Source organism: Rattus norvegicus, chromosome 17 (assembly GCF_021556685.1).
Source record: "Rattus norvegicus strain SHRSP/BbbUtx chromosome 17, alternate assembly SHRSP_T2T, whole genome shotgun sequence".
Taxonomy (NCBI): domain Eukaryota; kingdom Metazoa; phylum Chordata; class Mammalia; order Rodentia; family Muridae; genus Rattus; species Rattus norvegicus.
The window spans coordinates 35480979-35508065 of record NC_141550.1 but is presented as its reverse complement, the minus strand read 5'-3'; the positions used below and the strand labels follow the sequence as shown (position 1 = coordinate 35508065).

Sequence of the window (27087 nt, the reverse complement as noted above, 5' to 3'; positions counted from 1 at the left end):
GTTTATTCCACCTTTTCCACCATTGAGGGGAATCAGGGCAGGGATTCAAGAAGGGCAGGAACCTGGAGGCAGGAACTGGTGTTGAGGCCACGTTGGAGTGCTGCTTACTGTCTTGCTTTGCCTGCTTTCTTAGAGAACCCAGGGCCATCAGCGTAGGGGTGACACCACCCACAATGCTCCCCTATCAATCATGGATCCAGAAAAATGAACCACAGTCTTGGCCGTAGGTCAAGCTGGTAAGGGCAACTTCTCAATTGAGGCTCCTTCTTCAACAGTGAGTCTAGCATGTGCCAAGTTCCTGTGAAACTAGCAGCACCTTGCATGTTCCTTACAACTAAGCTGCAACCTTCACAGAGTTCCTATTTTGGAACAGAGTCATTTGCTGTCACAGATCATCAGAAGGTGACTTAGTAGAGCCAGTTTTCTGTGGGCTGTGCATGATCAAGCTGGACTGTAATTACCAAGCTGGTTGTAATTCATTAAAAATCTTCATTTCCTTGTTGTATCTTTTTTCATGGGATGCATTTCCTGCACTCTAAATTCCTGTGTCTGCCTATTTAAGAAAAGATCTAGAGACAGTTAATAGAGTACATTTGCATTGTATTTGTTTTTTGATTTGATTTCGTAATGATCTTTTTGTCCCTTCATTTCTGTAGCAAGGCTTGGCCTGTTTTACCAGTCCACATGCAAATTTTTCTAGAGGCTGACCTCTACAGTTCCATAGCAAAAGAATTTTGATCTTGCAGAAAGCATTTGCATTTGGATGAAGGCCTGCACCTGGATGCAAATCCAGGAAGCTCAGAGGCAGGCTCCATCGAGGGGAGGGTTCAGCTGCCTGGTGTTACATTATATGATGAATGTGACCTGGTGCTCAAAACAGGATTTGGAGAAGCCTTGATTTTTGTCTGTGGTGAAGATCTGCTTATGTGTGTAGCTGTGGGATGCTGGCAGTTAAGTGTTTACTGTCAGTCTGATCTGCCAGTCACAGAGGCCTTTCCCTCCTCCACGTCTCCCTGGGCAGCTCCATTAGGAGAGGTTATCAGGTTCCCCTCAGGCTCTTTGGAGTCACTGAGTAAACTGGAGTAAAGTCTGCTTAAGATTGTGTTTCTCAACAGCACCTAGCAACTTCCGGGAGCAGTGGTTCTCAGCCTTCCTAATGCTGTGACCCTTTAATATAGTTCCTCATGTTGTGGTGACCCCCCAACCATCAAATTATTTTGTTACTACTTCCTTACTGTAATTTAGCTACTGTTATGAATTGTAATGTAAATATCTGATATGTAGGATATCTGATCTGCAATCCCTGTGGGGGTTGGGACCCACAGTTGAAAATGGCTGTCACTGGAGTATTCTTAGGGGTGCAGAGGAGTTCCTTGTAATCCGTTCACGTTTGCCTGCTTTGGTGCTCACTATCTAGACAAGATTGTCCTGGAAATGGTTTGGGTGGGAAGCTGGTCCCTCTGTTTCTTCTCCCCCAGTGAAGTACTGTTCTTTAGCATGTAAACTAACACAATTTCACTGGGAAGAGTAAACTCCAAGGAGGAAAGAGTGAGGAATTACAGGAGAAAAGGAAATACCAGAGAGAGAGAGAGAGAGAGAGAGAGAGAGAGAGAGAGAGAGAGAGGAGAGAGAGAGAGAACTGTAATTTCCTCCAGAATTAGGCTTTGTGTTTTAGAATGTGAATCAGAGAATCATTTAGGACCCATTGCTTGCCCAAATCAAAGGGGAAATGAAGCTAGAAGCATCTTATAAAGCATATCCAATTACCTGAGGGCTATTTTACAGGTCTAAATAGAGAGAACACGAGTTTAAATTAGAGATGATAGCTCAATATGTGGATCCTGTGTAAAAATTAAGTCAGGGCGTTCATCATACTCTTCGCATTTCTCTTAATGTGGTTTTACTAAATAGGGATTTTTCACGAGTGGTCCAAGACTGCTAATGCAGTCATTACCCTGAAGAAGTGTTACACACTGTAAGAAGGGAAAGAACAGCTGATGGGAAATTCTGTCTAATTACAGTGTTCCATTAAAAAAAAATGGTGTCCAGGGGCTGGAGAGATTGCTCAGCTGGTAAGAGTCTTAGTTACTCTTCCGGAGGACTGGGGTTTGATTCCCAACACCCATGTGTCAGCTCATGGGCATCGGTAACTCTAGTCCCAGGGTGTCCTCTGCCCTCTTCTGGTCTTGGAGGACATCAGGCATGCTTGTGGTGCATAGACAGATGTCTAGGCAAAACACCCAGACACATAAAATAACATCTAGCAACAACCAACTATTCATATGCTGGGACGAAGCTGAAGATGTGGCCAGAAACTCCAAAGCCAGCTTCCTAGCTTCCTCTTCTCCCCCACCATGGGACTAATGGGCCTTATTCTACCACTTTTGCAAGATGAACTGAACAGATGTCAAAGACCTTCCCCTGGCTGGGGAAGTGGCTCAGAGCTTAAGGGCTGCTGCCCATACAGAATACCTGAGTTTGGTTCCCAACACGACAGACTTCCTCCCGACCTTCTGAAACTCCGGCAACAGGGAGACCCAAGTTTTCCCATCCCATCTCCCCCACACATATTAAAAATGAGATCAATCTTTAGTTTTTTGGTTTTGAAACAAGATTTCTCTGTGTATACCTGACTGTCCTGGAACTCTGTAAACCAGGCTGGCCTCGAACTCAAATATTCACCTGCCTCTGCCTCCTGAGTGCTGGGATTAAGGCCATGGGCCATCATTGCCTGGCAAAATCAATCTTTAAAATAGATAAATACATAAATACCTTCTACAATAATTGAGCTTTAAACTCCTGGAAAGTTACTCTTTTGAGAGCAAGTTTCAAGGGAGAATAACTGATAGAGAACAATTCTATGTGCTTTTATCTACCGTGGCCTAATGTATGTGCTGTAATGGTCACTGCAGTGATTGACAACATCTGTTTTCATGGTAGCTTTTGGTATTCCCAATTCAGAGATATATGTTATCATGTAAACTAATGGAATCTCATACTTGAGAGATGGAAAACTTACTAGAAACTCAGAGAGTTTCAATTTGAAGTCCCGGTGTGCTCTGAACTTTACAGAATCAGATTTTAAGAAGGGCTTGTGCTTGTAGGTACTGGTCACAGGAGTGTAGTGTGTTAGGGCTTGTAGGGGTGTGGGTAAGGGTGTGCATGTTTGAATGATCTGCCAAGGTGGAGTCTTTGAGCAGCTTTAAAAAACCGAAAGCATTCTCCAAGGACCACACTGAAGTTTAGTGGCTGGCAGACAGCTGAGCTGGTCAGAATGGAGAGTCCAATCAGTTGGGAGTCACAGGCTGAGGAAAGGACTCAGTACAACTTGTCCAGCTCTGTTTCGTCAACCAGGTTGAGCAATACTTCTTCTACTTCGGGATGGTTGTTGGGATGGGAAACCAGAGTCATAAGAAGAGGCCATCTAGGAGCAGATGCCTCAGAAAAAAACAAAGGAGGACCTGCCCAGATCCTCACAGCGAGAATCATCCCAGGGCAGAAAGCATACCCAGCACAGATTTCCTAGTCACTGTGATGGAAACAAAAACATAGTCTAAGCACAGACGATCCAGGACCACTTGGAGGAGGAGGGGCAGGAGGAGGAGGAGAAGGAAGGGGAAATGTGGGAAGAGGGAGGAGGAGGAAGTGGGGGGGGGCATTTCTATTCACAACAAACAGCAAAAGCTGCCTCCTTCACTTGAAGTGGGCAGATAAACCCATCCATTCATTGCGAGCTTCACACAGAAGTTTTTATTGTTTATAAATAATTACAGCTCCCTTTCATGTCCCCGAATTCTGGGTCTGAGGAGAAAAGAGAACTGGGCCTGTTAACCTTTACCAACAACTAAGAAGCATTTATGGCCAGCCAGGTGCATATCCTGTATCTAATCTCTGCTTGCGTCTGCCTCGCAGCAGCTGCAGCTGTTAGAGGGAGTTAAGAGTCATTAAATACCAAGGAAATGTTTATGCCAGTACTGTCCCAAACTAGAGAAGTAAGAACATTTTACTGTTTTCTGTGTGGAAAGAATCTCAGAAAAATCCATGCATACCAGGATCCCGTCATCAAGGGTACACTGAAGTGACCCATTCAAAGATTCAACGACTGACGGACCAGGAACTTGGGACCCTTTTTTCCTTTGAGCACTGTGACCATTGCATCAGCTTTTAAGTGCCTCTTCGTGCACTCCCCCTCCGCCCCCCAGTTCCCTGTGACTGTGAGCAGGTGACTCAGAGGCAAAGCACAGTCATTTGAAAATTGCCCCATCTGACCATCTAAAAAAGCAAGCAAACAACAACAAGAACTTTTTTTCTTTAATCTGTGGCCAAAGAGATGGAAAAGGTGATGAATGAAATCTGGGGTCAAGTGCAGTGAGATCTCAAACAGAAGAATGCAGTGCAAAAAGAGTGTCTGTGTCAGTTGTTCAGTGTTGGGCAGATTAATGAACGTGGACCGGAGCACAGGAGTGCGAGCCACGTTCTGGGACTTACTGGATTGGTGGGGCGAGGCCCCTGAGCTCCAGCATCTCTATTGGAGCTGTGAGATGACACTCCCAACATTGCTCCCAGTTTTCCTAACGTATACTGACTGCACCGCATCCTCCGAGAGGAAGGGTCAGCAGTGCATCCGCTGTATAGGAAGTGAGATATCCTTCAAATGGTCTAATACGCAAAGAGCAGCACAGTGACTCGGGTCACATGTCACAGAATTTGGCCTTTACTCTTTTCTGCTCAAGTTTTTCTTCCTCCGGGTACTTTTTAAAAAATGTGTGTGTTCATGTTTATGTGTGTGCATGTGTGCGAGTGGACATGGAGAGGCTGAGTTCACATGCGATATCTTCAGTTGTTCTTCATCCTTTGTTTCTTGATTTTGTTCTTTTCTTTTTTTATGGAAAATAGATATTTTTCATACAAAATATTCTTAAATCTGCCCCCCACCCCACCAAATTCATCTCAGATCCTCCTCACTTCACCACACACCAAAATCCACACTTGTTTTCACTCTCACTAGAATACAAACAGGCATCAAAAATAATTAAAAAAAAAAAGAATAAAATAAAATGGACAAACCAGAATAGGACAAGACAAATTAGCAGGCAGAAGAAAAATAATCAAAGAGAAATCTCAAGAAACATACAGACACAGTGACACACTCAGGAATCCTATAAAGACCACACAACTAGAAACCTTAATATATACTTAAGGACCTGTAAGGTAGGAAAAAAGCCCCCCCCCCCAAGCATTATGTGACAAAGAATCTCCAAGAGTTACATGGAACTGCATGGAGCCTGGCCTTAAGAGTTGGTGTGTATACCTGTGAGACTCCATTGGAGAAAACTAATTTTTCCTTTGCAACCACTTATCAACTGGAGACAGCCTCTGAGTTGGGTATATGGGTTTATGTCCACTGTCCTTCTCAGTGCTGGGACCCCATCTGGTGCAGACCCACACAGGACCTGTTCATGCTGCCTCAGTCTCCCTGAACTCACATGTGCTTCAGACCTGCTGTCCTTTGAAGGTCTGTTTCATTGGTGTCCTGCATCCTCTGACTCTTACAGTTTTCCACTTCCTCGTCCAAAGGGTTCCCTGAGCCTTGAGGAAAGGGATTTGATATAGACAAATAGGACTGAGTATTGCAAAGCCTCTCACTCTCTCCACACTGTCCAGTGTGTGTCTCTGGGTTTGTTTCCATCTACTGCAAGAGGAGGCTTCTCTGATGGTGGCTCAACAGGGCTGTAAATGTATTTTTTTTTAGTCTCCTGATATAATTGTCCTTAGGGAGGCTCACTGCCTCTGTCTGTTAATTTAGGCCTAGTTCTGGAGATTTCTGGCCTCCATACAATCTAATCTAGGTCTAGAATGTTTCAGTCTCTGAGACTTACTGCTGATTAAGCTCACCCTTTCTAGTTCTTTCTGAACTCCACTGGCTGGTTTAACTCAGCTGTTCTCGCTCAAACTCCTCTCTAAGCTGACTGGTTCAATCTGGTCTCTCACAGCTTCTGACTGAATTGCTCTGCTTGGCCTCACACTAACTTTGGCAATCTGTTCTAATCTCCTGGCCTCTTCTCATTGTCTGGCTCGTTCTGTCTTCACCTGTGTCTACTTTGTACTGTCTCTGTAACACTGTCCCTTTTTCTTTCTCTACACTGCTCCTTAAGTAGCTTCCCTTTGTTCCCTGTTCTTGTGAAAGTTGTGCGTATCCTATTTTGTCAAATCTTTCTCTGATTCCTCACCTTGCCACTCAGTTAGACATCACTTTCAAACATGGTCTTTTTTCTTTTACAAACTAACTTTACCTTCATGGTTTGGGATTTAAAGGTGTGTACTAAGGGGCATGTCCGTATTCCAGCAGGAGGGATTAAAGATGTGGTAAGGCTGAGGTACACCACAAACAGAAACAATTTTCTTTTTTCAGTAAAAAGAAAGTCAGTAAAAATTAACATGATCTCAGGGTTTCACAGTGTGATCAAATATCCTGCAACACAAAGCACTAACCTGTGAGTATCATAGAATGTTAGGAGTAAGTTTATTTTGCTGTTCCTTTAGAAAAACTGTAGTATTTGGAGTTCTCCCGGGTTCCTGACCTATCTAGTCTCACACTCTTGGCCACCTGAGCAATGTTGGGCATGGGTTCTAACTTGTGATGTGGGCCTTGACTGAGACCTGATACTGGTTGGTCACTCCCACAAGTTTTATGCCACTCTCACCATCGTAGGTTAAAGGATTTACATATGGGTTGGTGTTTACCTTTTTCTCTGGTAGCATAAAGAGTACCTTCTAGTACCATGAACTCTAGTCATTAGGGGTGATGGTAGGCAACAACTTGACTTCTCTGTATTCAGTGAATTGCATAGATGTTATCTTTAGCCATAGTGCCTTGCCGTCAGTTTGTGGAAAGCCACCGACAGTCTTGGCAATAGCTGGAGTTGTTTGAGGATTCCCAAGGGTTCTCATCACCAACAACTAGATTAACTATAACGTATTTTCAGAAGTGGAGGGCTCAGTTGGCAATGGAGATGTCTGTCTCCCCTGTTATTTGTGATTCCATTTAAATCTCCTTTGTGTGTGTGTGTGTGTGTGTGTGTGTCTGTGTGTGTGTGTGTGTGTGTGTGTGTGTGTGTGTGTCTGTATTTTTTGGAAGCTTCTAATGTCTTAGATTGCAATGTGACCCCTTAAATGTCCCTCAGTTTTAGCTGTCTTCCCCCTTTTTTCTCCCTCACCCACTCTTGGCTCCCCTTCCCTGTTTGATCCTCCTATTCCAGTCCCCCTCACCACCATTGCTTTATAACTAGGTATTCTGTTTTTCCTTCCTAGGGAGATACAACCCTTACCCTAGTCCGTTTCTCTGTTCTTAACCTCTGACATCACATGAATTGTACTCTGATTAGTGAAGACTTAGCATCCACCTATAAGCAAATACATGCCACTTTTATTGATTTTGATCTGGGTTATATCACTTAGGGTGATATTTTTCTTTTCTTTTCTTGTTTTTTTCATATTCCAAGTTATTCGGCCTTTATTTTTTTCCATCTTTATTAACTTGAGTATTTCTTCTTTTTTTCTCCATCTTTATTAACTTGAGTATTTCTTATTTACATTTCAATTGTTATTCCCCTTCCCGGTTTCTCAGCCAACATCACCGTAACCCCTCTACCTCCCCTTATATTTGGGTAGTCCCCTCCCCATCCTCCCCCCATTACCACCCTCCCCCCAACAGTCATGTTCACTGGGGGTTCAGTCTTGGCAGGACCAAGGGCTTCCCCTTCCACTAGTGCTCTTACTAGGCTATTCATTGCTACCTATGAGGTCAGAGTCCAGGGTCAGTCCATGTATAGACTTTGAGTAGTGGCTTAGTCCCTGGAAGCTCTGGTTGCTTGGCATTGTTGTTCATATGGGGTCTCGAGCCCCTTCAAGCTCTTCCAGTCCTTTCTCTGATTCCTTAAACGGGGGTCCCGTTCTCAGTTCAGTGGTTTGCTGCTGGCATTCGCCTCTGTATTTGCTGTATTCTGGCTGTTTCTCTCAGGAGCGATCTATATCCGGTTTCTGTTGGCCTGCACTTCTTTGCTTCATCCATCTTGTCTAATTGGGTGGCTGTATGTGCATGGGCCACATGTGGGGCAGGCTCTGAATGGGTGTTCCTTCTGCCTCTGTTTTAATCTTTGCCTCTCTATTCCCTGCCACGGGTATTCTTGTTCCCCTTTTAAAGAAGGAGTGAAGCATTCGCATTTTGGTCATCCTTCTTGAGTTTCATGTATTCTGTGCATCTAGGGTAATTCAAGAATTTGGGCTAATATCCACTTATCAATGAGTGCATACCATGTGTTTTTTCTGTGATTGGGTTACCTCACTAAGGATGATATTTTCCAGTTCCATCCATTTGCCTATGAATTTCATAAAGTCATTGTTTTTGATAGCTGAGTAATATTCCATTGTGTAGATGTACCACATTTTCTGTATCCCTTCCTCTGTTGAAGGGCATCTGGGTTCTTTCCAGCTTCTGGCTATTATAAATAAGGCTGCTATGAACATAGTGGAGCACGTGTCTTTTTTATATGTTGGGGCATCTTTTGGGTATATGCCCAAGAGAGGTATAGCTGGGTCCTCAGGTAGTTCAATGTCCAATTTTCTGAGGAACCTCCAGACTGATTTCCAGAATGGTTGTACCAGTCTGCAATCCCACCAACAATGGAGGAGTGTTCCTCTTTCTCCACATCCTCGCCAGCATTTGCTGTCACCTGAGTTTTTTTCTTAGCCATTCTCACTGGTGTAAGGTGAAATCTCAGGGTTGTTTTGATTTGCAGTTCCCTTATGACTAAAGATGTTGAACATTTCTTTAGGTGTTTCTCAGCCATTCGGCATTCCACAGCTGTGAATTCTTTGTTTAGTTCTGAACCCCATTTTTTAATAGGGTTATTTGTCTCCCTGCGGTCTCTAACTTCTTTTTTATTTGTTCAGAGCTGGGGACCGAACCCAGGACCTTGCGCTTGCTAGGCAAGTGCTCTACCACTGAGCTAAATCCCCAACCCGGTGGTCTAACTTCTTGAGTTCTTTGTATATTTTGGATATAAGTCCTCTATCAGTTGTAGGATTGGTAAAGATCTTTTCCCAATCTGTTGGTTGCCGTTTTGTCCTAACCACAGTGTCTTACAGAAGCTTTGCAGTTTTATGAGATCCCATTGGTCGATTCTTGATCTCAGAGCATAAGCCATTGGTGTTTTGTTCAGGAAATTTTCACCAGTGCCCATGTGTTCGAGATGCTTCCCCACTTTTTCTTCTATTAGTTTGAGTGTATCTGGTTTGATGTGGAGGTCCTTGATCCACTTGGACCTAAGCTTTGTACAGGGTGATAAGCATGGATCGATCTGCATTCTTCTACATATTGACCTCCAGTTGAGCTAGCACCATTTGCTGAAAATGCTATCTTTTTTCCATTGGATGGTTTTGGCTCCTTTGTCAAAAATCAAGTGACCATAGGTGTGTGGGTTCATTTCTGGGTCTTCAATTCTATTCCACTGGTCTATCAGTCTGTGTCTGTACCAATACCATGCAGTTTTTATCACTATTGCTCTGTAATACTGCTTGAGTTCAGGGATAGTGATTTCCCCAGAAGTCCTTTTATTGTTGAGGATAGTTTTAGCTATCCTGGGTTTTTTGTTATTCCAGATGAATTTGCAAATTGTTCTGTCTAACTCTCTGAAGAACTGGATTGGTATTTTGATGGGGATTGCATTGAATCTGTACATCGCTTTTGGTAAAATGGCCATTTTTACTATATTAATCCTGCCAATCCATGAGCATGGGAGATCTTTCCATCTTCTTAGGTCTTCTTCAATTTCTTTCTTCAGAGGCTTGAAGTTCTTATCATACAGATATTTTCTTGCTTGGTTAAAGTCACACCAAGGTATTTTATATTATTTGGGACTATTATGAAGGGTGTCATTTCCCTAATTTCTTTGTCGGCTTGTTTCTCTTTTGTGTAGAGGAAGGCTACTGATTTATTTGAGTTAATTTTATACCCAGCCACTTTGCTGAAGTTGTTTATCAGCTTTAGTAGTTCTCTGGTGGAACTTTTGGGATCACTTAAATATGCTATCATATCATCTGCAAATAGTGATATTTTGACTTTTTTCCAATCTGTATCTCTTTGATCTCCTTTTGTTGTCTGATTGCTCTGACTAGAACTTTAAGAACTATATTGAATAAGTAGGGAGAGAGTGGGCAGCCTTTTCTAGTCCCTGATTTTAGTGGGATTGCTTCAAGTTTCTCTCCATTTAGTTTAATGTTAGCTACTGGTTTGCTGTATATGGCTTTTTACTATGTTTAGGTATGGGCCTTGAATTCCTATTCTTTCCAGGACTTTTATCATGAAGGGGTGTTGAATTTTGTCAAATGCTTTCTCAGCATCTAATGAAATGATCATGTGGTTTTGTTCTTTCAGTTTGTTTATATAATGGATTATGTTGATGGTTTTCTGTATATTAAATCATCCCTGCATCCCTAGGATGAAGCCTACTTGATCATGGTAGATGATTGTTTTGATGTGTTCTTGGATTTGGTTTGCCAGAATTTTATTGAGTATTTTTGTGTTGATATTCATAAGGGAAATTGGTCTGAAGTTCTCTTTCTTTGTTGGGTCTTTGTGTGGTTTAGGTATAAGAGTAATTGTGGCTTCATAGAAGGAATTCGGGAGTGCTCCATCTGTTTCAATTTTGTGGAATAGTTTGGATAATATTGGTATGAGGTCTTCTATGAAGGTTTGATAGAATTCTGCACTAAACCCGTCTGGACCTGGGCTCTTTTTGGTTGGGAGACCTTTAATGACTGCTTCTATTTCTTTAGGAGTTATGGGGTTGTTTAAATGGTTTATCTGTTCCTGATTTAACTTCGGTACCTGGTATCTCTCTGGGAAATTGTCCATTTCCTCCAGATTTTCTAGTTTTGTTGTATATAGGCTTTTGTAGTAGGATCTGATGATTTTTTGAATTTCCTCTGAATCTGTAGTTATGTCTCCCTTTTCATTTCTGATTTTGTTAATTTGGACACACTCTCTGGGTCCTCTCGTTAGACTAACTAAGGGTTTGTCTATCTTGTTGATTTTCTCAAAGAACCAACTTTTGGTTCTGCTGATTCTTTCTATGGTTCTTTTTGTTTCTACTTGGTTAATCTCAGCTCTGAGTTTGATTATTTCCTTCCTTCTATTCTTCCTGGGTGTATGTGCTTCTTTTTGTTCTAGAGCTTTTAGGTGTGCTGTCAAGCTGCTGACATATGCTCTTTCCTGTTTCTTTCTGCAGGCACTCAGAGCTAAGAGTTTTCCTCTTAGCATAGCTTTCATTGTGTCCCATAAGTTTGGGTAGGTTGTACCTTCATTTTCATTAAATTCTAAAAAGTCTTTAATTTCTTTCTTTATTTCTTCCTTGACCAGGTTATCATTGAGTAGAGCATTGTTCAATTTCCACGTATATGTGGGCGTTCTTCCCTTATTGTTATTGAAGACCAGCTTTAGCCTGTGGTGATCTGATAGGATGCATGGGATTATTTCTATCTTTCTGTATCTTTTCAGGGCTGTTTTATGACCAATTATATGGTCAATTTTGGAGAAAGTACCGTGAGGTGGTGAGAAGAATGTATATCCTTTTGTTTTAGGATAGAATGTTCTATAAATATCTGTTAAGTCAATTTGGTTCATAACTTCTGTTAGTCTGTCTATGTATCTGTTTAATTTCTGATTCCATGATCTGTCCATTGTTGAGAGTGGGGTGTTGAAATCTCCTACTATTATTGTGTTAGGTGTAATGTGTACTTTGAGCTTTAGTAAGGTTTCCTTTATGTATGTAGGTGCCCTTGTATTTGGAGCATAGATATTTAGGATTGAGAGTTCATCTTGGTGGATTTTTCCTTTGATGCATATAAAGTGTCCTTCCTTATATTTTTGATGACTTTTAGTTGAAAATCGATTTTATTTGATATTAGAATGGCTACTCCAGCTTGCTTCTTCAGCCCATTTACTTGGAAAGTTGTTTTCCAGCCTTTCACTCTGAGGTAGTGTCTGTCTTTGTCTCTGAGGTGTGTTTCCTGTAGTCAGCAGAATGCAGGGTCCTCATTGCGTATCCAGTTTGTTAATCTATGTCTTTTTATTGGGGAGTTGAGACCATTGATGTTGAGAGATATTAAGGAATAGTGATTATTGCTTTCTGCTATATTCATATTTGGATGTGAGGTTATGTTTGTGTGCTTTTCTTTGTTTTGTTGCCAAGACGATTAGTTTCTTGCTTTTTCTAGGGTGTAGCTTGCCTCCTTATGTTGGGCTTTACCCTTTATTATCCTTTGTAGTGCTGGATTTGTAGAAAGATATTGTGTAAATTTGGTTTTGTCATGGAGTATATTGGTTTCTTCATCTATGTTAATTGAGAGTTTTGCTGGATACAGTAACCTGGGCTGGCATTTGTGTTGTCTTAGGGTCTGTGTGACATCTGTCCAGGATCTTCTGGCTTTCATAGTCTCTGGTGAGAAGTCTGGTGTGATTCTGATAGGTCTGCCTTTATACGTTACTTGACCTTTTTCCCTTACTGCTTTTAATATTCTTTCTTTACTTTGTGCATTTGGTATTTTCATTATTATGTGAGGAGAGGAGTTTCTTTTCTAGTCCAATCTATTTGGAGTTCTGTAGTCTTCTTGTTTTATGGGCATCTCTTTCTTTAGGTTAGGGAAGTTTTCTTCTATGATTTTGTTGAAGATATTTACTGGTCCTTTGAGCTGGGAGTCTTCATTCTCTTCTATATCTATTATCTGTAGGTTTGATCTTCTCATTGAGTCCTGGATTTCTTGTATGTTTTGGACCAGTAGCTTTTTCCATTTTACATTATCTTTGACTGTTGTGTCGATGATTTCTATGGAATCTTCTGCTCCTGAGATTCTTTCTTCTATCTCTCGTATTCTGTTGGTGATGCTTGTATTTACAGCTCCTTGTCTCTTCCTTTGGTTTTCTATATCCAGGGTTGTCTCCCTTTGTGCTTTCTTTATTGCTTCTATTTCCATTTTTAATTCCTTCACCTGTTTGATTGTGTTTTCCGGGAATTCTTTCAGGGATTTTTGTGATTCCTCTCTATAGGCTTCTACTTGTTTATGTTTTCCTGCGTTTCTCTAAGGGAGTTCTTTATGTCTTTCTTGAAGTCCTCCATCATCATGATCAAATGTGATTTAAAATCTAGATCTTGCTTTTCTGGTGTGTTTGGATTTCAGTGTTTGCTTTGGTGAGAGAATTGGGCTCTGATGATGCCAGGTAGTCTTGCTTTCTGTTGCTTGGGTTCCTGTGCTTGCCTCTCGCCATCAGGTTGTCTCTGGTGTTACCTTGTTCTGCTATATCTGACAGTGACTAGAACGTCCTATAGGCCTGTGTGTTAGGAGTGCTGTAGACCTGTTTTCCTGTTTTCTTTCAGCCAGTTATGGGAACAGAGTGTTCTGCTTTCGGGCGGGTAGTCTTTCCTGTCTCCTGGTCTTCAGCTGTTCCTGTGGGCCTGTGTCCTGAGTCCACCAGGCAGGTCACTTGGAGCAGAAAAGTTGGTCTTACCTGTGGTCCCGCGGCTGAAGTTGCTTGTGGGGGGCTGCTTTTGAGCTCTCAGTGAGGGCAGCAACCAAGAGGGCCTGTGCTGCCTTTTCCCGGGGACCCAGTGCACCAGGGTCCCAGATGGCGTTTTCCTCTGGAGTCAGAAATGTGGGCAGAGTGTAGCCTCTTCTGATTTCCCAGGCGTGTCTGCCCCTCTGAAGGTTTTGCTATCCCTCCTACAGGATTTGTGTGCAGAGAACTGTTTACCGGGTCCATTCAGGTCCGGTCAGTGTCTGGACAGCAGGGGACCTGCTGCTCGAGTGCCCCTATCTTCCGGTTCCTAGAGGCCTTATACAGTTTCCTGAAAGCCAAAGTAAACTCTTCCTTTTGTCTAGTATTTTGTCACAGTCATAAGGACAAGTACCTAATAAATGCTAGCCTCTGGTCTTTTCTGACCTGATCCCATGTCCTAGAGACAGGATCCACAAGCTGCTTCTTACAGGTGACACAGAGTCACCTTAGTCAGTTGGCTGGCAGGAATGCTCCAGGCCAGCTTCTCTGCCTTGGCTTTGGCTTCATCTCCTGTCTCCTTTGGAATTCCAACTGGTGACTTATTTGTCTCCAGTATTTTCAATTTATCACATTTGAATTTTTTCATAAAGGATGATTAATAAATGATCTAACAAAACCTCATTTGTGTAAGGGTATACCTTATAAAATACTGCTTCTATTGAGCCCTTGTTAATTACACTTCTTGAAAGAATACCTTTACTTCCAACATTCAGGAGGGAGAAACAGGGGATCTCTGAGAGTTAGAGGCCAGGTTGGTCTGCGTAGTGAGTTTCATAACAGCCCAGGCTATCCTGATAGATCCTACCTCAAAATAAACAAATGAACCAAAAAAAAAAACCAAATATTTAATGTGTGGTGTATTTACCTTTAAAAATTGTATTTATGTATATATCTTTCTGTGTCTGTGGGTATATGTGTTGGTACGTGTATGTGCCTGTGCAAGTTCATGGAGATACGGAGGCCAAAGGTCAACCTTCAGTATCTTCCTTAACACAATCTGTCTTATGTTTTGAGACATAATCTCTTAATGACCCTGTAACTCACCAAGCAGTCAGGGATGACTGGCCGGTGAGCCTTAGAGCTTTCTTTCCATCTTCCTTATGTGGGTTCCGGGGATTGTACTCCCGTTCTTATACTTGTATGGAAAGCTATTTACTGAGCCATTTCTCCCATCCTGTATCCACTCTAATCTCTCAATAAACCCTTCTTGATTTCCCAAGGTATTGAATAGCCCCCGTGATTACAAGAACCTGTCCCACCTATCTTTATAAGATCTAAGATGTTTACCAACTAGAAGCTTGTATCTTAAGGTTTGTTCATTTATCTAATGTTCATAAAGAGGCCATTCATGAATCTAGTTATAAGTCTAGTTCTTCCAAATGTGCTCTCCTGCTAAATCAATACCTTATAACTCACGATCAAAGGGTGACCTTTGACTCTGCATGATTTTTATCCTGTCTTCACTGTTTTTCTCCTAGCTCAATTCTTAACACAAAAAGGCTATTTCTGTTCTTTTAAATGCAGCCAGTAATTCTGGAGGCTGTAACAGTATTTAACTATGTGTCACACAGTGAGTGCTATGCTGAGTGACAGGGTGAATGAAGAGTGGCTGGTCCCATTTTGAATTATCAGAGGCATAAGCATTAGTGACAGGAAAGCACCAAGCACAGAAAATCCCTTGTCACTCTGAATCTGTACTTTGATTGGCATTTGTCAGCACCACCCCCTCTGAAAATGGAACACACCTGAGTCCCTTTGGCAAAGCACTTTGGGACTAGACCATTTCACAAAAGCAACAAAAGTCCAAAGTATCACTGGTGAGTATAATCCCACTTCTGCCCATCCCCATCAAAACTCTATCAGACACACTAGTGGAGCTGAAAACTAATTATTGCTAATTTGAACTCTCTGGGTCACTTCTGTTGCAGAGATTAGGATAAGCAGCATCCTTAGAGAAGAATCCTAAAGGCAAACAGGAGATACTAGTCATCTTGTTATGAAAGGAAGACTAATATTTCTAAGGATACTTGTGTGTTTTTAGCTCTTCACTTTTTAGCCATTTTCTGAGCATGATTACAATGATATATTGGAATGAGGGGCCGGATCCAGGAGCAATGGAGACAGCGGGTGCGTAGCAGCAGAGATGAGATCATTTTAGAAACTGTCTGCTTAGCTTTCTGTCAAATTAAAAGAAGCTAGAGTCATCTGAGAAGAGGGAACTTAATTGGGGAAAAAAAAAAGACACTATCAGATCAGCTTGTAGTCAAGCCTGTGGGGCATTTTATTGACTGATAATTGAGATAGAAGGGTCTAGCTTGCTGTGGGCAGTGTCATTCCTGGGTAGGTGGTCTTGGGGTGTGTAAGAAAGCAAATTCAACAAACCAATAAGCAACATCCTTCAATCCCTCTGCTTCAGTGTCTGCATCCAGCCTGGAGTGCCTGCTCTGACTTCCTTCACTGTAGACTAAACTGTAAACTGAAATAAACCCCTTCCTCTTATTTTATCACAACAATAGAAGCCTAACTAATATAAAAATGTTTCACAATGTTAGGTTATTAAATAGATATTCAAATTTTTTAGAGCATTTATCTACATGATGTGTTTCTGTGCCTGTGGTAGATTGAATGAGAATACCTGGGAGGCTCAGAAGTTTGATTGCTTGGTCCCCAGTTAGTAGAACTCTTTGGGAAGGAGTAGGGGTGACCTTCTTGGAGGAGGCGTGTCACTGGGAGTGGACATGAAGGTTTCAAAAGCCCTTACCAGGCCCAGTCTCTCTTTGCTTGCCTGCCAGTGCCTTTTAGCTCCAAGTTTCCTGCTGTGGTGATAATGGACTAATCCTTTGAAACTACAAGCAAGCTACCATTAAATGTGTTTTTAATAAGTATTGCTTTGGTTATGGCATCTCTTCACAGCAATAGAATAGTGATTGAGAACTGTTGTAGTTCTGTCCTTACCCACACAATGTTTTCCTTTCCATCTGGAACTTTATAAGCTCTCAGTAGTAAATGATTTGCCCAGGATCTGCTATCTCCTAGTTCAAGAATCTACTCTTATGCCATATACATACACGTATAACTTAATCTCCAGCACCCATAATTAAGAGAAGAGCAAAGGGGGGGTGGGAACAAGAGAGAGATGAAGGAAGGCATACTTGCCATCAGAGTTAATGGAGTAAGGACGTAGTCATACCTGGGGAGCATTTCCTAGGCATATCAAGGTGCTAGGAAGAACTCTACATTAAACAAAAGTCCCACACCACTGTATCTTTCTAAAGACACAGCATCTATTAGAAAACTAGAAACATTTACATAATGCAGAAAATGGCACCATGCATAGGTTTTTTGACTACATACTTCGGCTTTAGCCTTAAACTGATTGATTTTATTCAACTTGACACAGGCTGGGGTCATTTGGAAAGAGGGACTATGAATCATGAAAATGGTCTCACTAGATCAGCCTGTGGGTAAGTCTTTGGAGACATTTTCTTGATTACTAATTGGTGTAGGAGGGGCCCAATATGTTGTGGGTGTTACCACCCCTGGACAGGAGGCACATAAGAAAGCAGGCTGAACAAGCCAGGGGGAGCAAGCCAAGAAGCAATGTTCCTCCACGGTTTCTGCTTCAGTTCCTGATGCCAGGTTCCTGCCTTGGCTTTCCCTGATGATAGACTGTAACTGGGAAGCCAAATAAACCCTTGGTCCCCAAGTTGCTTTTGGTCATGATCTTCATCATAACAATAGAAACCTAACTAAGACAAGTATGTTTTACCAAATAAGATGATGCACGAAAGTTACAGCTGTTAGACAGAGGGGAAGGAGAAGAATGGCCTGAAAATGGTCGACAGCTTAAAGAAACACTTTAGGGAACTGTCCTATTAGAGATGCTTTCATGACAGGATCAAATAACACACCATCATTTTCCAGTGACCTTACAGCCCCTCGCCATGCAATTATTCAATTGGTTCTATGTGCTTTATGAATTAATACCCCTAAAGATCTAAAAATATTACACAAAATATGGTGATTATCTTTAGTGTCACAGGGCTTTTCAAAGGGTAATTACCATTTAATTTGCCAGGTCTGAATTTATGTCATGGCCTGACGGTGAGCAGGCATTCCCAGGATGTCTTACATGGCTACTGGGGGTGGTGGGCCTCAAAATATCGTGCATGCTTAAACCGTGGGGCATTGTTAAAGTAAATTTTCTTCTCCTTTATTAAGTGTTGTCCCTGAAGCTTACTACCTCAGCCTGCTAACCTAGACCTAGTCCTGGAAGCATCTAGCCTCCATACAATCTTACGTAGGCCTAGAATGGTTTCAGACTCTGAGACTTACTGCTGAATACACTCACCCATACTCATTCTTTCTGATCTCTAGCTGGCTGGGAAAGGGCTGTTGTTCTGGCTATAAACTCCTCTCCAAGCTCACTAATGCAATCTGGCTTCTCTTGGCTTCTCCTGAATTATCCTGATTGGCCTCAAACTAACTCCAGCAATCTGTTCTAATCTTTTGGCTCCTTCTCATTCTTTGTCTCATTCTGTCTTCACCTGTGTCTAACTTGTTCTCTTTTCAACCTGTTTCTATAAAACTCCTCTAGTAAAAACTCCTCCTTTTTTCTGCACTGCTCCATAAGTAGCTTCTCTTTCTTCTCCTCCGAGAAAGTTGGGCGTAGCCTATCCTGTCAAATCTTTCACTTCGTCTGTTATTTAATTAGACAGACATCACTTTCTAACATGGCTGCTTCTACAAACTAACTTTACCTTCCTTGTTTGGGACCAAAGGTGTTTACTAAGGGCATCTCTATACTTCAGCCCAAGGGATTAAAGGTGTGTGCTAAAGGCTGAGTCATACCACTACTAGAAATAGTTATTTTCAGTAAGTAACACACTCTCAGGGATTCACAGTGTGGTCAAATATCCTGCAACAGGATATCCCATAGGGACAGGTGGGAATCCATAATGGTGAGTTCTGTGTGTTTGTGCATGCTCTGGGTTCACAGAGGGACTACAATAAATACATCCACAGTGGAATGCATGCACAACTACGTACATGAACCCGTAAACTCATACCTGTAGGTTTCTTAGATCTCTCAAGGGCTGAGCAGCTTCACCAGAGTGAAGCAAGCAACCTTTGACTCAGCTAAGCTACAGCTCGTCCACTTAACAAAGTAACTTAAGCCAGGCATGGTGCCACGTATGTTTAAGCCCAGCCCTCAGGAGGCAGAGAGGCAGGCAGATCTCAGTGAATTCAAGGCCAGGTCTGTCCACATGCTGAGTTCCAGGCCAACAAAGGCTATACAGAGTGAGACAGCTACATACTGTCTCAAAAAACTTAAAAAAAAAAACTTAAAAAAAAAAAAAGCAACTTACATTTGGTAGATTTGTTCTTCAGTCAAGAGGAGGGAAAAAAACCCCCAAACACCAATCTATAAAATTTTGGCTTTTCTTTTAAAACCAAGAATAAAAAAAAGTAAGAACAATTAAATACAAGAAACAAAAGTAAATATTTGACAGGGTCAGCACAAAAGATACAGGAGACACAAGTGCATCCAGCCTCTTGACACTCTAACACGATGACATTTACAAAGTCCTTGTTTGAGAATTCTACAATGAACTTAACAAAAAACCCTCCAGTTCCTCAAGTATCATAACAGTAGCTATCCTCCTGCACACAGCCCCCAGTCTCAGGGTTTCATAGTAGCAGAGAACTCTGAGTCTACTACAAAGTGCCTTGTGCTGTCACCTGGAGTCCCTGAGGATACGTTGTCATCTGGAATCCAGGAGAAATGGACTTAGGAATCCCTGCAGATACTCAAATCTGGAGATGGCTCAAGTCTCTCACACATACAGCAGTAGTATGTTTGGCATTACCTACACAACTTACTTATAATCCCTGGCTCATTGTGACACAGATACTTTGTAAGTGGACATTACTATATTGTATTGTTTGGACTTATGACAGGAATATAAAGGTCTGGATATGTTCTGTAGTTTGTTGAAGGCAGATTGAGAACCTATTGATACACATGGTTTGACGTGCAGGTATGACAAAGTGATATGGCCTCTAGAAATGAAGAATATTGTTTGCAGTGTTAGCCAAAATGGTTATCTGGTGAAATTAACTCCAATTGTAAGTTACTTTTTAAAATTTTTTTGAGACAGTAAGAGCTCTTAGAAACTTGATGCAGCCATGATACTTGCATTTACAGGCACTCACGACAAGGAAGCCCCACCTTGAATCCTAAGAGCCAGCTACTGTAGAATGTCCCTGAAGCCAATTGTCACTGAAAGGACACTATGATGAAAAGGAAATTACATTTTCTGATAACCCTTAGGAACAGGATCTCTTGGCCTTTCAACCTCCAAGAGGCTGAAACCTCCAAGGCTGCTTTCTGGTTTTCTTTCTTCTTTGTGTTCTCTCATCCTACCAAGATGGTACCTCAAGTAAGCATCAATATTTAGAAAATACATATTGAATGTTATAGTTAAGAAGGCAAATACACTGGGAAAGGTGGCACTCAGGAGACAGAGGCAGGAGGACCTCTGGTCCAGGACAGCCTGCTCTACATCATGAGTTCCAGGACAGCCAGGACTCCATAGAGACACCTCCCCACCCGCCTCACACACACACGGCAAGCACTGAGAACTATATTACACTTCTGGTTTTTAATTCACCAGCCCATTTTGCCGATGATAAGTGTAGACAGGGCTCTTTCATATTCTTGGAGTTTGTTGTCGTTTTTAGAGGAGTACAATAGTATATTATTATTATTATAATTCACTTGTGGGAATAAAAATGGTCCTTCATATACAGCTCTTGGGAAGACTTGACTAATTTTCATTTAGAGACATGGAACCTAAATAAGCTCCGTTGAAGAAGTGATCATTCTACAATGTACACGTAGTTACAAACATCATCCTGTATAATCGAAGCATATTCTTGCTTTTGCCATACTGGCGATTGAACTCAGAGCTTTATGCGTGCTATGGAAGCTCTCTGCCAATGAGTCACATTGTCAGCCCCATAATTTTTGTTTCTCATATGTGAAATTAAAAAAAAATCCCTATGACACATCATTGACTATTGCTTTTAAGATAGGAGAAGATTGGGGCTGGGGATTTAGCTCAGTGGTAGAGCGCTTACCTAGGAAGCGCAAGGCCCTGGGTTCGGTCCCCAGCTCCGAAAAAAAGAACCAAAAAAAAAAAAAAAGATAGGAGAAGATTAAGGTTATCCCATGTGTCTGGTGCATTGTAGACAGCAAACGGTATGTGTTTCTGTTCTTTTGGGAGTGCTGTTATTAGAATTTTATTTAGAACACCATCTTCCACAGGGACTATGAAGTTGATGAGTTTTGGGTCACAGCCTGGCCTAAAATTGTCATCAAACCTGATTCTAGTTTGGGGTAATCGGTAAGCTATGTAAATGTCTGAGGCTGTACTGGGTGGTCCAGAAGAGTACAGAACGAGCGAGGCAGGGAAAGAGAGCAGATTGGGAAACTCAACGAAAGAGGAGGCTGTCTGCTAGGATGTTTTGCAATGATACCACCTCTAATAAGAGGAAATCAATGTGCTACTTTTTCAGAAAGGGAGGTGTGCAGAATTGAAAATCTTTTACTCTCTCTCAGCTTATAGAAATTGTGGCCCAATCATGCTCAGCCTATAATAATGACACAGACAGCATTCTCTGTTTAATTTCCAGGAACTGCCTTTGAGTTGGGTACCACAGCATTCACATAGTTTACTCTTTAGTGGTTAGACCAGGATGGGTGGGAGGAAGGGAATCCATATATACCACCCTTTGGTAGCTTCTTCTCCCCTGTGCTTCAATAGCAATCTCATTTTCAGAAATGCTCACTGCAGAGAAACTGAAAGGAAGGAACAAAACTGGGGGCCTGTTCTGTGAGCATTCCAGCAGTGCCATATTATCTAAACATAAACTGGCCCTACGGCCTTCTGTTCTCTTCACACATCTTCCTGAATTCATCTCTGCATTGTGTATAATGCCTAAGGAAGTATAAATCCTAAGTAAATAACTGTTATACAGTATTGTTTTTGCAAAAGACAGGGGAAATGTCTGTATGGTTCAAAAGGATGAGTTATTTTCTGAGTATTTTTGATCCAAGGTTCACTGAGTCTAAGATTCAGAACTTGTGACTATAGAGGGATGACTATCTATAATATTGATCTGATTTCTCTTTAATCTTAAAAAATCATGCAGAACTTATGTTCATCAATAATCACTTTGTTCAATTTATACAACAACATCAGCTCCTCAAATTTCCACAGTCCAAAAGAGTCAAGAGGTATAAAGCAAATTTCTCTTCTCCAGATTCCCAAGTTGGTTGCATACAGTGCTTTGTTTGTCTTTCTGTCTACAATCTCTTTAAAATGTCTTCCCTTGTGTCAGTACAGATAATGCCAATCACATATAATGCCCAATTGAAAGAAAGAGGGAAATAATCTTGACTAGTAGTCATTGGGAGTTATATTAGTGTGAGGGCCTATGTTAAATGGGTGACAGGCACTCATGTGACAGGAACTCAAACCTGCACATGACTACTAGTCCTGGTTGACACAGAGGAGGTTCAGCCCAGAAAGGGAATTAATTTGCTCCAGGTCACTGACAGTCAGTGGTGTAGACAGGATCCAAGACTGGGTCTGTGTCCTGAGAACAGCACATTCAGACATGTGATTATGTTTTTACCATTCTGGATTCCGGAGCTAAAGTAAAGGATCGTGAGACAACTTGGCATAATTAAATATTACAGAATGTAAACCAGATGTGCAGAGAAAAACAGCTGCAAGTTGCACATTTGCCTGTTTCTGTGGTGTAAATATTCGTTCCATGGTTGATTTTAATCCAGGGATGGTTGTTCACTGAGTACATTCCTAAATATTTAAAAATTGCCAACTGACATCAGCATCCCAGTGGCTTTAAGTCTCTCATAGGAGGGAGTTGGATGTTGGTCTAGAGGACTAGGGTCTTGTAGTCTATGGTGTCTTTGCTACATGAGCCAAGCCAAAAAAATCACTTATCCTAACATCCTCATACTTCATACCAAAGAGCTGTAGAACTTAGGAAGGTCTGCGTGGTGTCAATTAGTCAATTTGGAAAGTATAGTATTTCTTTTTTAGGACAAAAAATTGGAATCTACTAATAACCTGAACAAGGTTGCTTTAGAAAGTGAGATATGTGATACAATTTATATCCTCTGTAATTCTGAGCATTATATTGCATATAAATTGAAGAATACTATTATTGAGAGTGATCTATAGACTTTTTGAGACTTCCAGAATGAATGTGGTAGAAAAAAATAATGAGAAGAACGAGGAAGCAGAATGAAGAATTGCCGAGGACCTGCAGAGGAGTAAGGAAGACACAGCAGCTGAGAGCAAACCACTTCAAAGAGGAGATGATCTGCAGAGACTCATGGTTTCAGAGGTTGTTATCCATGACTGTCATCCTGCTTCTTTCTGAGTCTGTGTTGAGGAGGGGGTCATGGTGGGATAGTGGGATGGAGCAAAGCTGCTCATGAGATGGCCAGAAGATGAGAGGGAAGGGCACAGATTGAAGCATCAAGATACTCTTTTTTTTTATTGGATATTTTTATTAACATTTTAAATGTTATCTCCTTTCCTGGTTTCCCATTCATAAACCCCCCTAGCCCATTCCCTCTCCCCTTCTTCTATGAGGGTGTTCCCCCACCCAACCACCCACCCCTTCCCACCTCCCCACTCTGACATTCCACAACACTAGGGGGTCCAGCCTTGGCATGACTAAGGGCTTCTCCTCCCATTGGTGTCCAACAAGGCCATTCTCTGCTACGTATGCAGCTGGAGCCATGGGTCTGTCCATGTGTACTCTTTGGATGGTGCTTTAGTCCCTGAGAGCTCTGGTTGGTTGATATTGTTGTTCTTCCTATGGGGTTGCAACCCCTTCAGCTCCTTCAATCCTTTCTCTAACTCCTCCATTGGGGACACAGTTCTCAGTTCAATGATTGGCTGTGAGCATCTTCCTCTGTATTTGTCAGGCTCTGGCAGAGCCTCTAAGGAGACAGCTATATCAGGCTCCTGTCAGCATGCATTTCTTAGCATCAGCAATATTGTCTGGGTTTGGTGGCTGTATGTATATGGGCTGGATTCCCAGGTATGGTAGGCTCTGAATGGCCATTCGTTCAGTCTCTGCTCCAAACTTTGTCTCCATATCACCTCCTATGAATATTTTTTTTCTAAGAAAGACTAAAGCATCTGCACTTTGGTTGTCCTTCTTCTTTAGCTTCACATGGTCTGTGGATTGTATCTTGGGTAATTTGAGCTTTTAGGTTAATATTCACTTATCAGTGAGTGCATACTATTGTGGGTTTTTTGTGATTGGGTTACCTCACTCAAGATGATATTTTCTAATTCTGTCCATTTGCCTATGAATTCCATGAAGTCATTGTTTTTAATAGTTGAGTAGTACTTCATTGTGTAGATGTGCCACATTTTCTCTATCCATTCCTCTCTTGAAGGACATCTGGGTTCTTTCCAGCTTCTGGCTATTATAAATAAGGCTGCTATAAACATAATGGAACATGTGTCCTTGTTATATGTTGGATCATCTTTTGGGTATATGCCCAGAAGTGATATAGCTGGGTCCTCAGGTAGTACTATGCCCAGTTTTCCAAGGAACCTCCAGACTGATTTCCAGAGTGGCTATACCAGCTTGCAATCCCACCAACAATAGAGGAGTGTTCCTCTTTCTCCACATCCTCGCCAGCATCTGCTGTCACCTGAGTTTTTGATCTTAGCCATTCTCACTGGTGTGAGGTTGAATCTCAGGGTTGTTTTGATTTGCATTTCCCTCATGACTAAAGATGTTGAACATTTCTTTAGGTATTTCTCAGCCATTTGATATTCCTCAGCTTGAGAATTCTTTGTTTAGCTCTGTACCCCATTTTTAATAGGTTATTTGATTCTCTGGAGTCTAACTTCTTGAGTTCTTTGTATATATTGGATATTAGCCCTCTATCAGATAGACGTAGGATTGGTAAAGATCTTTACCCAATCTGTTGGTTGCCATTTTGTCCTAATGACAGTGTCCTTTGCCTTACGGAAGCTTTGCAATTTTATGAGGTCCCGTTTGTTAATTCTTGATCTTAGAGCATAAGCCATTGGTGTTCTGTTCAGGAAAATTTCCCCAGTGCCCATGTGTTCGAGGCTCTTCCCCACTTTTTCTTCTATTAGTTTGAGTATATGTATCTGGTTTGATGTGGAGGTCCTTGATCCACTTGGACTTGAGCTTTGTACAAGGAGATAATAATGGACCAATTTGCATTCTTCTACATGCTGACCTCCAGTTGAACCAGCACCACTTGTTGAAAAATGCTATCTTTTTTCCACTGGATGGTTTTAGCATTATTAACTAGGCTCAACCTCCTTCCTGAAGGGCCTATTGTCTCCTAAGAGTGACATAGACTGAAACCAAACCTTCACCATGTGATACTTAAAACACAGAATATACTTAAGACCTGAAGTATAACAGTCAGACAGAGTCGCATTCCCATTGGTTTATTTTCCCAAAATACAAAAGATTAAAGCATTTGCCTCGTTTTTCCTGAATAATATCTAGAGTTAACTGATATTTATTGACTGCGTTAAGTTTTGATTAACATTGTTTCATTTAACTTTCATTGAGCGATTAGTCTGTCTCTCTGTCTCTGTCTTTCTCTCTGTCTCTGTCTCTGTCTCTCTCTCTCTCTCTCTCTCTCTCTCTCTCTCAACACACACTTTGGGTGTTACACTGGACCCCAGGTGTTCCTGGAACTCAAGGCTGGCCTCAAACACATGATGAGCCTCCTGTCTCAGCCATATGCTAGGATCATAGCATGATCTACAACTACCAACTTCTTCTCTCCTTCTGTGTTTTCTGTGATTTTTAGGTCAACATTTACAGCACAGGAGCAGCATCCTTCAGCTCTTGGGAAATATGTAATTTCAGGATGACCTGCAATGGAAGAAATTCATCATGTTCTCAAATTGGAAACATGGATGTTCCTGCCATCTTCAGTAACTGAGCCTTGATCCTGTCATGTACAAGTGTGAGCAGGCAGAATGATGGCACTGGGCCACGGAGATGAGTGTGCCACAGTCCTGGGAACCACTCTCAGAGAGCTCCTGAGTCACCCAAGGACAGGGGATTGAACAAAAGCTCTCCATGACAGCACTGCTGGAGAAGAAGGGTACAAGGAGCTGTGGAAGGGTGCTTACCTATTGTCAGAGTGTCCCCATGTCCAGGGACACATGGATATATCACAGATGTTGTTTCCTAGTTAATTTCTATTGATTTATATAGCATCTTAATAATAAAGATAAAGAAAGGCAAGTTTGAGGATTAATTTCACTTTCCAAACATGTTTTAAATTATGATATATGTGTGTGTGTGTGTGTGTGTGTGTGTGTTTGTGTGTGAATGTGTTTTAATTTGTAACTACAAATCCACATGTGAAAAAAAAAAGAAAAAAGGAAGATTGCAAACAAATGAATGAATGATCCTTATGTGGAGTTGGGTGTGGTGGCCATGCTATTTGAAAAGCAGACAGGAGGATTCAAGGTCCTTCCAAGCTTATGAGAATTTGACTTCAGCCTGGGATGTTCGGTTCTGTATTAAAAACAACAAACAAGCAAAACCCCAGGGAGACTAAGCAGGTAACTCAATTTTAAAGAACTTGCTGTGGTCACCAGCACCCATGTCAAAAGACCAGTATGGCGGTGGTATAGACTGTATAGGTGTAATTCCTGGGCTTGCTGGCCAGGCAGCTTAGCCAAATCAGAGAGTTCTAGGATCAGTAAGAAGCCCTGTCTTAAAACATAAGGTTGTTTGATGCCTGACTGGAGCTTTCCTTCATCTCCACTTACTAGTGTGCACGGCACACGAAGGCACTCCGTCTGCTGATAGAGGAGAAAGGTCAACAACCCAGCTTCAGGCCCAGGTGATTTACAACCGTGACCTGCTTGCAGAAGACACTAGTGCAATCGTAGCATAAATGTCTTAGGAGCGATCAACCACTCTCTGATTGGATTTACAGCCCGCTCCATGAGAGGCCATTCATGACTGATACTGCTTAAGTGGCCAAGAACTTGAGACTAGATGGGCCATGGACTTTTGTTTTACTAAAGGAATGTAGCAATAAAATGATCCCTAGTGACATTCTGCTCTACCATAGATTATTGTCTCACTCAGCCATCGTCAGAGCAGCTTCCCCTGGCTTACAGAGTCCCACAACAGAACAGTGTGCAGAGAAGAACAGACTCTGGAACACTCAATCCTAAATGGCGCGTCTCCATCAAATCCCTCCCCTCAGAGCTCAGGGAACTCTTCAGAAAAGGAGAGAGAAAGAGCGTGAGAGCCAGAAGGGATGGGTGACCCCGAGGAAACAAAGCCTTCTTGAAGTGGAAACTTCTGGTTTCTTTGGAATGTCAGGTTTGTCAAATGAT

The 27087-nt window shown here is 41.8% G+C and overlaps 1 long non-coding RNA gene across 1 annotated transcript in view; it reads left to right on the top strand.

Moving 5' to 3' along the window:
• LOC148000129 (uncharacterized) overlaps positions 1 to 25971 on the top strand; it is a 61198-nt gene extending 35227 nt beyond the window's left edge. The window contains exon 3 of the long non-coding RNA XR_015641607.1: positions 25533 to 25971. This is a non-coding gene — a long non-coding RNA (uncharacterized LOC148000129). The remainder of the gene's footprint in view (positions 1 to 25532) is intronic.
• Positions 25972 to 27087: the final 1116 nt, after the last annotated feature.